The 11,475-nt window shown below is 37.4% G+C and overlaps 1 long non-coding RNA gene across 1 annotated transcript; it reads right to left on the bottom strand.

Annotated features, from left to right (window-relative positions):
* Positions 1-10,000: 10,000 nt before the first annotated feature.
* Positions 10,001-11,117, bottom strand: LOC117318446. Its single transcript, XR_004530365.1, has 3 exons — positions 10,755-11,117; positions 10,435-10,503; positions 10,001-10,066 (listed from the first exon to the last, which is right to left on the bottom strand). It is a non-coding gene; the product is annotated as an uncharacterized LOC117318446 (long non-coding RNA).
* Between the last annotated feature and the right edge of the window lie 358 nt (positions 11,118-11,475).

Below are 11,475 nucleotides of genomic sequence, written 5' to 3'. Positions count from 1 at the left end.
AATAACTGTCTAATTGTGGGGCTAACTGAACATGCTTGAAGTGACCAACATTCCGTCCCATCGGGCCTTTACAATCCTAAAATCAGTGGAGCATGAAAAGTGCAATTTTAAGTTTTTCAAATTAAGTTTGATGGTAACATCCCCACTCACGCTATAGTCCTGTTTCTGATTAGGAGAGGGGGCATATACATACATACACAACAACAATGCAATTGTGAGCAAACTTGGAGGCGAAAAGCTGCATTGCATCTGGTTGTTTCCCCTCTTTCATGTAACTGACAATGTAAACATAACTGAGTCTACATCCTGTGGGATATTCCATGCAGGCATCTTTGTGAATAGTTCCGTTATGTTGCACCCCAAAATGCAATCTAATCAAAATTAGACTTGTAATTCCCATTCCTCTGCGATACTCTACGATACTCTACGATACACTTTAATACAAGATCTAACGATACCCCTGACACTCTTGGTTATTGAGAAGAAGTCGTTTAAACATTTCAGCCTATTCAACCCCTGTATCTAAAATGTAAGTCAAGGTCCTTCATTTTAACAAACTTGGTAGTAGCCCATTGCCACAGCATGATGCAGGTCTAATATCAAGTCTCTGTGCCCCTGGGTTATTGAGAAGAAGTTGTTTAAAGATTTTATCCTATCTGACCCCTGTGACCTTGAAAAAAGTCAAGGTCATCCATTTTAGCAACTTGGTAGCCCGTCACCCCAGCATGCTAAAGGCGTAATATCAAGTTTCTGGCACTCTTGGTTATTGACAAGAAGTCAATAAAACATTTCAGCCTATTTGAACCCTTTGACCTTCAATGAAGGTCAATTTCATTTATTTTAACAAACTTGGTAGCCCTTCACCCAGGCATGCTACGGGACCAATATCAAGTCCCTTGGGCCTCTTGGTTATTGAGAAAAAGTTGTTGGAAGTTTTCAGCCAATTTGCCCCACCCACGTGACCTTGAATGATGGTCAAGGTAATCCATTTGAACAAACTTTATTTCCCTTCATCCCAGCAAGCTACAGGCCTAATATCAAGTCCCTGGGCCTATTGGTTATTGAGAAGAAGTCATTTGAAGATTTTAGACTATTTGACTCCCGTGACCTTGAAAGTAGGTCAAGGTCATCTACTTGAACAAATTTGGTAGCCCATCACCCCAGCATGCTACATGCCTAATATCAAGTCCCTGGACCTCTTGGTTATATTGAGAAGACGTTTAAAGATTTTAGCCTATTTGACCTCTTTGACTCTGAATGAAGGTGTTTAAAGATTTTAGCCTATTTGACCTCTTTGACTCTGAATGAAGGTAAAGGTCATTCATTTGAACAAACTTGGTACCCCTTCACCCAGCATGCTATGTATGTGATCGCACAACGTTCCACGATGTGCGATGTGCGCACGTACGATGTGCGATATGTGCGATACGGATCGTGCAGGAAAATGTGCGCACGATGGGCGATTGGAACGGTACATGTGCGATATATATCGTGGTCGATATAAAATGAGGAACGCGTCATCTAATTATTTAAACGTGTGGAACGATTGTAAAATATATACAACGATTAACATTTTACGAGGCAGCTAATTACCATATTTTTTGGTGAAATATATGCAATAATTATTAGGAATGAAACTAAATAGTAAATACCGATGTATAGTTAAATAAGTTATCTAAAGGACTTTATATAATTTGCTCGGACGTCGTCGAGGACACCACTAGACCTTGGCGAGTCCAAGAAATGTGTATTCAGCGAGATTATATACATTTGTGTACAGGCTATTTAATACATGTAGAACTAAACAACAGACAAAACGACTTGTTTTGAATAGAAACATTTCTGTTGTGTTTAAAAATACATAATATATGAAATTTACGTATTAAGTAAGATAAATAATCGTAGTGATGTCCGTCTACCATTCTGGTACTATTTCTTATATCTTTTCGTATAACTAGTTATTCCGTAATATTTGTAACCCTATCGTTAGCTGTGCGGTTTACATCGCAAAGTTGTGCGGTTTGTATCTTACCTCGCACATTTTGGGGTGGCATAGGCGTTTTTTAAGGCTATACAATTGTTTTCCTCATCCGAAAAAGGGGGGTAGGGGTTAAGTGTACGTGTACGGGAACTCGGGAGTAAGGTGGACGTGTACGGGAACTCGGGAGTAAGGTGGACGTGTACGGGAACTCGGGAGTAAGGAGCGGGAACTCGGGAGTAAGGGGGCGGGAACTCGGCAGTAAGGAGCGGGAAAGGGAGTATAAGAGGTGCAGGAATCGGGAATTAGGAGGGAGGGATTCGGACACTTATAATAACATCTATACATTTGTTAAAAACACGCAAAAATACCGTCTCTTTCCGCTTGACTGTTATAAAAACATTTAGGTATGTAATATCTATGTAGTAATATCTATGTAGTAATATCTATGTAGTAATATATATGTAGTAATATCTATGTAGTAATATCTATGTAGTAATATCTATGTAGTAGTAATATCTATGTAGTAATATCTATGTAGTAATATATATGTAGTAATATATATGTAGTAATATATATGTAGTAATATCTATGTAGAAATATATATGTAGTAATATCTATGTAGTAATATCTATGTAGTAATATCTATGTACCATTTTTAATGTATCAATCAATTGTGGAGATCGATGTTGGCATCACATTAACGTGTAAAATATTTTACCATCTATAAGAATTGAAATAAATCATACCTCATCTTCGTTATGGCTGGAGTCGCTGTCCCTGTCCATTTTGGCGGACCGTCTTGTAGCTATCGTTGTAGCTATCATCTAAAAAATAAGTTGTAAGAAACCGGTGATAACCATTAAGTAGTTACAATTAAGTAGTAACAAATAAGTGATAACCATTAAGTAGTAACAATTAATTAGTAACAAATGGTAGGAAGAAATAAATGATCACTAAAAATGTCCCTCCAAGACAGTCGCGGACCTATCACAAAAAAAAAAAAAAAATAGAAAAGAGAAGTTGTCAGATAAAAAATTAGCCTCTCCCGAGTATGACTCGTCCCACGACTACATATCCTTGACAAGGGTTTGAACTCACCGGAACGTGAAAACCGACCTATTTTCTGTCACATTCATTTTCTCCAATACAATAAATACCATCGGATTTTAATCGTGCATGGCTCGTTTCAAAGATGAAAAATTTATCTAGCCATCGATACCAAATACTTGGTGCTGAAAGACCACTATTGTGTATTAGGATGCCTAGAATGTTAAGTTTTGCGTGAAAAATGCTAGTTTTTGAAATTCCTGTCGTAGTTGTACTCGATGAATATTTGTAATATGTGTACAATTCGCATCCATGTATGTACATTGTATGTAAATACATTGCGATCCATGTATTCTCAAAAAGAAACATACAGTGTATATCAATGTTTACAATTTGAGCTATTTACAGTTTTCGGACTTGATACATACCTAACAGATTATCGTGAACCAGAAACTGAAAGAAAATGTGTATTTATGAAAGTATACGGGAAATTCCCAAAAATAATAACTGTGGCTGCTGGACCAAGTTTCTCCAAAAATTATTCCCACAATGCAACGGCTGGTTTTACAGTCCATACAAAATGGCGGAACGCCGAAGCGGCGAAAACGCTGACACAAATAAGCCACAAAAATGTGTGGAATCGGCAAAACCCGAGTATTTCCTTAGGTCCTTAGGTACCGAAATGATCCGTTGGAACTTAACGATAGAAGAAAAAGGAATAGACTGGAATTCCGGTTTTTCAGGACGTCTATTGGATTGCTGGTAAAGGGCCTGTCACACTACGACGTTCTCACCAGCGTTCGAGTAACGTGTTGCGAAACACAGAGGAACGTCGAGAACGTTGGAAACAAGTTATAAGAAAGTTAGACGAGCGTCGACAAACGTTTAGGAACGTTGAGGGACGCCGACGAACGCTGAGGGTGAAACATTTTTTTGGGTGTGCACAAAAATTCACGACGTTCTACCAAAACGCTACTTACGCGTTAGAGGAACGCTACACGAAAGTTGGCGGGCGTTACTCGAACGTAACTCGAACGTCAGGACGTTCCCTGGACGCTAGGCGGACGACGGTCCATCAGGATCGAGTGTCCAGCGCGTGGCTAGCGCTTGGGTAACGCCTGTGTAACGTCCGTCGAACGTCTATCCAGCGTGTCGCCAACGTTTCTCAGCGTTCACTGAGCGTTATTAACGCTCATGTAACGCTCTTTTAACGTATGTCAGCGTTCTGAATTTTTCCAACGTCAGTGTAACGTCCATGTAACGTCCTTGTAACGCGCCTGTAACCTACTGGTAGCGTTCAGGAGCGTTTGACAGGCACTTGCCATATATAAGAGGCTTGCAGAGGCCACGCAAGCCCTGTTGGAACTTTCACAGAGTCAAAAGCCCTCAGAAGAATGACAGACCAAGAGAAACACCAGTCAAACGCTATGAGAACGCCATCAAAGCGCTAGATTTTGCTGCTATTTTCGACCACAAATGTCACCTGACGCTGAGTGAACGTTGTCTGAGCGTTACCCAAGCGTTACAAGAACATTATAACGACGTTGACCTAGAAACTCAATTTGAAGAACGTCGACGTTCCCCGACGTTTCTCCAATTTTTCAAAACGCAACCAAACGTCCAACAAAACGCTATAGTGTGACAGGGCCTTAAGCTTTTGAACATTGTCAACTTCACCGATCTATGATTTTATAAATGTTTTGTTGTATGCATATTGCTACATTTTAAAATTAAATATTTAAATGTAAATTATGTTTGTTAATTTTGTTCAGTTACCTGGGCATTACGCGAATTTTCTGTTAATATATTTAAATGAAAGCATTATTAGGCAAAGTTCACGTTAGAACGAATATTCATACCCTGCCTACACTGCTCTCCGACGACGACCATCTGTCAGAAATTGTCCGTCCGTTGTCCAGAGCTACGTTAACAGCTAAGTTCACGTATGCTCGATATGTAAACAACGGCCATGTGTATGTAGTTTATGTGCAGTGCACACTGTTATAGCCTCGTTCTCGGCTCTAGGACAAATCTCGCGATAAATATAAATGCGGCGAGTTATTTTTATACACAGATGTCTCTAGGACTCCCCCGGTCAAGCGTTCAGGCAAGTGGTCATTTTAATGTTGGGAGAGCGTGAATACACGTGTGCAGCTAGAATTTTAGGTTGTTCGGGTTGTTCGGCTCTAAGGTCAAATCTTTTTACCTTAAGGCAAAATAATTTTGCGGCATACTTTTGGCCCCGGATATGATGCGACAGGTGGCGTTACTGGTCAAGATGAAGTATGTGATTGGTCAATGTAGCGGTAAATGCAAAATACAGATATGCAGTTCAAAACGAAACAAAGATAAGATTGAATGCAAGCTGAATAAGTGGATGTATCTTTTTAAATGACACATTAATAAAATCATATTCCTGATTCAAATGCAGTCTTATTATTACCAAAAATGATTCAAACTGATATAATTTTGTTATTCGTGCTAAAACGCTTTAGTTCGTTAATTTCGTTCACCATCAGTTTACATTATAACCACCAGCATTAAAACTATGTCGTTTATTCTTTTAAAGATATTACTTTATTTGGCCTTAATGTAGAATAGGTCTCAAGTGACCTATTCTAATCCCCTTTTGTCCGTCGTCGTGCGTCGTCCGTCGTCCGTCGTGCGTCGTGCGTCCGTAAACAATTTACATTTTCGACTTCTTCTCCAAAACCCCTAAACCAAATTCAATGAAATTTAGCAGGAAGCTTCTATGGCTGAAGGTCAACCAAAATTGTGAATTATATGGTCCCCACCCCCAAGGGGCCTGAGGGGCGGGGCTAAAAAGGTTCAAATTGACTAAAACTTCAAAAATCTTCTTCTCTACTCTCAGATATAGTGGGATCAAACACTCTTCATAGATGGAAAGGTCTTAAGGTGCTTTACCAAAATTGTGAATTTCTTGACCCAGGGGTCTCAGGTTTGCCCCTGGGGAGGGGGTAAACTTTACTATAGTTTATATAGGGAAATCATATTTTTGACTATAATTTGTTGGAGTTCTATTGGAATTCATTCTAACTTGGTTGACATTATCTGTATGGGATAACAGATTGATGGTATGCACATTTTGGCCTTGACTGACCCCCAGGGGCTAATGGGCGGGGCTAAAAAGGGTCAAATTAACAAAAACTTCAAAAATCTTCTTCTCTACTCTCAGATATAATGGAATCAAACACTCTTCATAGATGGAAGGGTCTTAAGGTGCTTTTCAAAAATTGTGAATTTCCTGACCCTGGGGTCTCAGGTTTGCCCCTGGGGAGGGGGTAAACTTTACTATAGTTTATATAGGGAAATCATATTTTTTACTATTATTTGTTGGATTTCTATTGGAATTCATTCTATTTTGGTTAACATTATCAGCTTGTGATGGCAGTTTGATGGTATACACATGTTGGCGCTGACTGACCCCAGGGGCTGATGGGCGGGGCTAGAAAGGGTCAAATTGACAAAAACTTCAAAAATCTACTTCTCTACTCTCAGACATAGTGGAATCAAACACTCTTCATAGATAGAAGGGTCTTAATGTGCTTTACCAAAATTGTGAATTTCCTGACCCTGGGGTCTCGGGTTTGCCCCTGGGGAGGGGGTAAACTTTACTATAGTTTATATAGGGAAATCACATTTTTGACTATAATTTGTTGGATTTGTATTGGAATTCATTCTAACTTGGTTAACATTATCAGCTTTGGATGGCGGTTTGATGGTATGCACATGTTGGACTTGACTGACCCCCAGGGGCTGATGGGCGGGCCAAAAAAAGTCAAATAGACTGAAATTTCAAAGATCTTCTTCTCAAGACCCAATTAAGACAGAATCAAATACTCTTTATAGGTGGAAGGGTCTTATAGTGATTTACTAGTGTAATGAACTTCATGACCCAGGAGTCACAAGTTTGCCCCTGGGGAGGGTGTAGATTTTACTATAGTTTATATAGGGAAATCACATTTTTGACTATTATTTGTTAACATTATCAGCATTGGATGACAGCTTAATGGTATACACCTGTTGGCCCTGACTGACCCCTGGGGGCTGATGGGTGGGTTCAAAAAGGGTCAATTAAATTAACTGAAATATTTCAAATCTCAGGTGACCGTTAAGGCCTATGGGCCTCTTGTTTACCTTAAGGTCAAAAGATTTTTTGCCATTATGGCCATCAGATTTTTTAACCTTAAGGTAAATAAACTTTTTGGCCGCTGTGGCCACAATAAATCCCCATGAACTGTCCGAATGTGATGGTCAAGCGGCGGACGTGTGTACGGAATATAGTCATTGGCACGGGCTTCGGGGTGGGGTTTTATAATAAGGTCTATCTGATTAATATGTAAACGATTTGTAAAATTATACAATTTAATATGAGCATGCCAATTGTATATGTTTTCCCCCGTGTTAATCATTTTTAATTATCTAGTATTAAGAATATGTGGACATATATATACATGTATTTTTTTTTTTTTTTTTTTGTAAAAGTAATAATTTTTTATTACATGTAGTTCGAAGTCTTGATAGTTTTGCTATTTGGATCTTTCACTCAAACCAATTATTCATAGTTTTACATTCTATCTATAGTGTAAACCTTTCAAAAGAAGCATACTTTAAGCCAAAATCAGTACTTATAATATATAAACCATGCAATATATAGTAAACGTGTGATCATTATGTTCCTTACATACATGTATATATAATAATCTTTTACTTTGCAACGGTTTCGTAGCGTATACTTTTCATGTATAATATGTATATATCTTATTCATTATTCATATAATTCATCATATATACTTAGTATTCAATTGATTTTTGTTCTCAATATATGTTCTGTAAATAATGAATTTATCTACAATATCCATAGCACACCTGTATCCATACATATGATATAAATACCCACCACTCAATTCCGACACTCAATCGAGTATATGCTGAAAATAAGCTGTAAGTTATCTGTATTATTTTATCCTCTTTTCTGTCTTCCTCTTCTAAAGCATTCATTCTGTTCTTTCTCCTCTATATCTTCTCCTTACCCGACTCCACCTCCTTCCCAGGATGTACGTGCGCACACCAGCTATCACCTACGGCAGACCTCCTTAACTTCTTTGAGATTTTCACCTTTGACCCTCCATGACGGGTAATGATGTTTGCGCCTGGAGGGCCGCCATAGGATGCTTCTATTGTAAGTTGTCTTGTATTCCAGTCACCTTTGTTTTCAACAATGACTTTTTCAGAGTTTTTAAAAGAGCTATCTGCAATCTTAACTGTCTTCATATGATCTATATTTTATTACTGCAGTTGTCCCACTACATCCATCATCCGTTTAACGCAACTTTGATAATTTTATTAATAGCTGGGGATATCCACCCAAACCCAGGACCCAATTCTGATAGTTCGGTTTTCAGTGTCCTTAGTTTACTCCAGGGTTCAATATTAGAGCTCTTTGATAGACGATATTGATATAGTATGTATAACTGAGACCCATCTTGAAAACTCCATCCCCAACTCTGCAATACAAATCGATGGTTTTTAGGAACCCTTTCGCAAAGATCGTAATATGTTTGGGGGTGGGCCCTATACTTTCCTGAAACACTTGTAGCTAGACGGAGAATTGATCTCGAATTTGGTCATGATGAAATGATATGGTCTCAAATCAAATTACGTAATACTTTGTATCTAATTTGCAATGTATACAGGCCACCCTCTTATAGTGGCGGTGGTTTGTGGCATCATTTACGACATTCCATTGAAACAGCACTAGAAGAAACGCCCAATTTATTAATTACAGGTGATTTAGATATTGACTTTCTTAAACCCATCAGAGATGATCTATGTGATATTCTGTCCAATTATAATTTAACCAATGTCATTACCGAACAAACTAGACAAACCGATACCTCTCCAACCCTATCATTGCAAGTGATACTGTAAATGTAATTTTTTCCGATGTTATTGACATTGAACGAACTATAAGTGACCATGATGCCGTTTTCGCAATTATAAATATTCCTGTTATAATCAAACATTATTTTAAAAGAAAAGTGTGACTGTATGAACAAACCGATATCAATAAGTTAAAAGGAATGATAAACAGTATTCCCTTGTTTGACACTTTTACCAATCTTTCAAATGTTAATGATATGTGTTATTTATTTACTGAAAAAATCCATGATGCTATTGATAAATGTATACCATCAAAAGAAATATTAGTACGCGACAGTGATAAACCGTGGATGAATGGAATGGTAAGACGTAATATAAGGAAAAGAGACAGACTTAAAAAAATTATGTTTAATAATAATTCAGAGTCTAATAAGAATAAATACAAGCATATGAGGAATGAAGTAAATAATATGATAAAGAGGGCTAAAGAAATATTTTATGAAAACATTAACACAGTTATCAAAAGATTTGACCTTAAGGGCAAAAGTTTTTGCCATTATGTAGGATTTGAACTTATTTTACCTTAAGGTCAAATCTGGTATTTTATGACAGAATGGCGTACGTGTCATACACTTGACACTCAAAACAACGTTGACAAAACAAAACATAAATACCATTTCAGAAAATATTTACTTGGACGTAAATCAGCGACTTCCTAATGATCGAAATATGAAAAATATAACGAAATACTACAATCGTTGTGTGGAGAACTTTCGACATCCCATTAACTTACGTTTCCACAACATAATGATCGTGAATCTCGCCGTTTAATCAAACACAGGCGCCGCCATCTTTGGTGTCATGTGATCGAAAGTAGCCCAAAATGTTTACTACATTGCATTGGTCTGAGTCTAGTTTCGAAGAAAAGGACGAGTTGGTTCCGATTGCTTTGGTCCCAGTCTAGTTTCGGAGCAATCGAAACCCCTCGTCATCAACAAAATAAAGGACACTTATGTAACTGAGTTGGGTTAGGTCCCAGGTGGATGACAAAACAGGACAACTCCAAAAGGTTGTTCTCATTATTTATTCAATCCATTTCGGTTCAGTAACCAAATTCCAGATTCAATTCAAGTTCTGTAATAAATACAAATAAAACACAATTAGATCTCACAAATGCAAAACACTTGCATTCATAAATACATCCATGCATTCATACATGTATACATGCATACATGTATACCCACACACACACATACACACATACATACATACATATCCTAGGCCTTATTCATTTAACTAACTTCTAACAATGTATAAAATGCTAGATCAATTAACTACACAATATATGAATGCATCACATCCACAGTATAAGGGGAGATAATCTACCCCTTATCTACATTTAACCTTATATTAATAAATATAATACAGAATTATATTTCCAAGTTACAAATACTTATTTTACACGAAACTACATCATTCATGTACTCATAATAAACATGTACCTGCTATGGGCTGAACTTTCTCTGGCAATCTAATCTTCTGATTAGATCTAAACAAGTTGACCCAGGGTCCTATACACAAATAAAATATACTAATTAGCAAAGTTGCAATAATTAAGGTATCTCCACATAAAATACAATATTGACATTATGTCTTTACAATAATACATTGTATACACTTGATAGATTATTATGGATTTACAAAATCAGTCTTACAACATTTTGTCAGACTTGTATCAAACCAACATCAAAAATAGACAATTTCATACTATTTACAAGAGTATGTGAAATACATGTTAGTAAAGAATAGAAAGAAAACTTACAGGAGTAGATCACTGAATTTATCTTCCAAAACCACGTCGGAAATCTATCGCCATAACTTTTGAAATGCCGGACGGATGTACAGGTAGAACCGGTACCTTCTTCTTGAACTTCCAGCAGAAAAACTGCCAGATTCAACACAAAGACTTAGACACAAACAATAAAAGTGGAGGGAAAATATAAACCAATAAAAACATATGTACTATCTTATCATAACCAATAAAACCCATGTTGACAATCATGTGACCAACATAATGGTTTGACCCAAAAGCCTTATTACTTACACCTGTATATACCTATACAGGTAACAACCTGTATCTACCTATACAGGTAACATACACTCTTCCATACTCACACACACACACACATTCCTAGTCACTACAGGTAAACATACAAAGACATGCATGGACATACCTGGACAACACACTGCATAGTGATTAGATGAATGTGAGGTGCTGGTGCATTGATGATGATGCTACTTAATAAATGACTAATTACTAGATTAGATACAATATAACTATATAAATCACCCTGCCACACTTATAATAAAGTTCAACTATATATTGCTTCTGCTAAGGGTGACGGTTTTTTTAACGCTTTAAAAGACAAACCCCCCCCCCCCCCCCCCGGATCCGCTAGTGAAAATAACTGTTGAACCATAACAATGGTGGTTTTTTTTTCGTACTTGGTACATTAATCATGCCCAAGCATATTGTATGTGAA

This window comes from Pecten maximus, unplaced genomic scaffold, assembly GCF_902652985.1.
Source record: "Pecten maximus unplaced genomic scaffold, xPecMax1.1, whole genome shotgun sequence".
NCBI classification, from domain to species: domain Eukaryota; kingdom Metazoa; phylum Mollusca; class Bivalvia; order Pectinida; family Pectinidae; genus Pecten; species Pecten maximus.
This window is presented reverse-complemented; position numbering and strand designations above follow the sequence as displayed.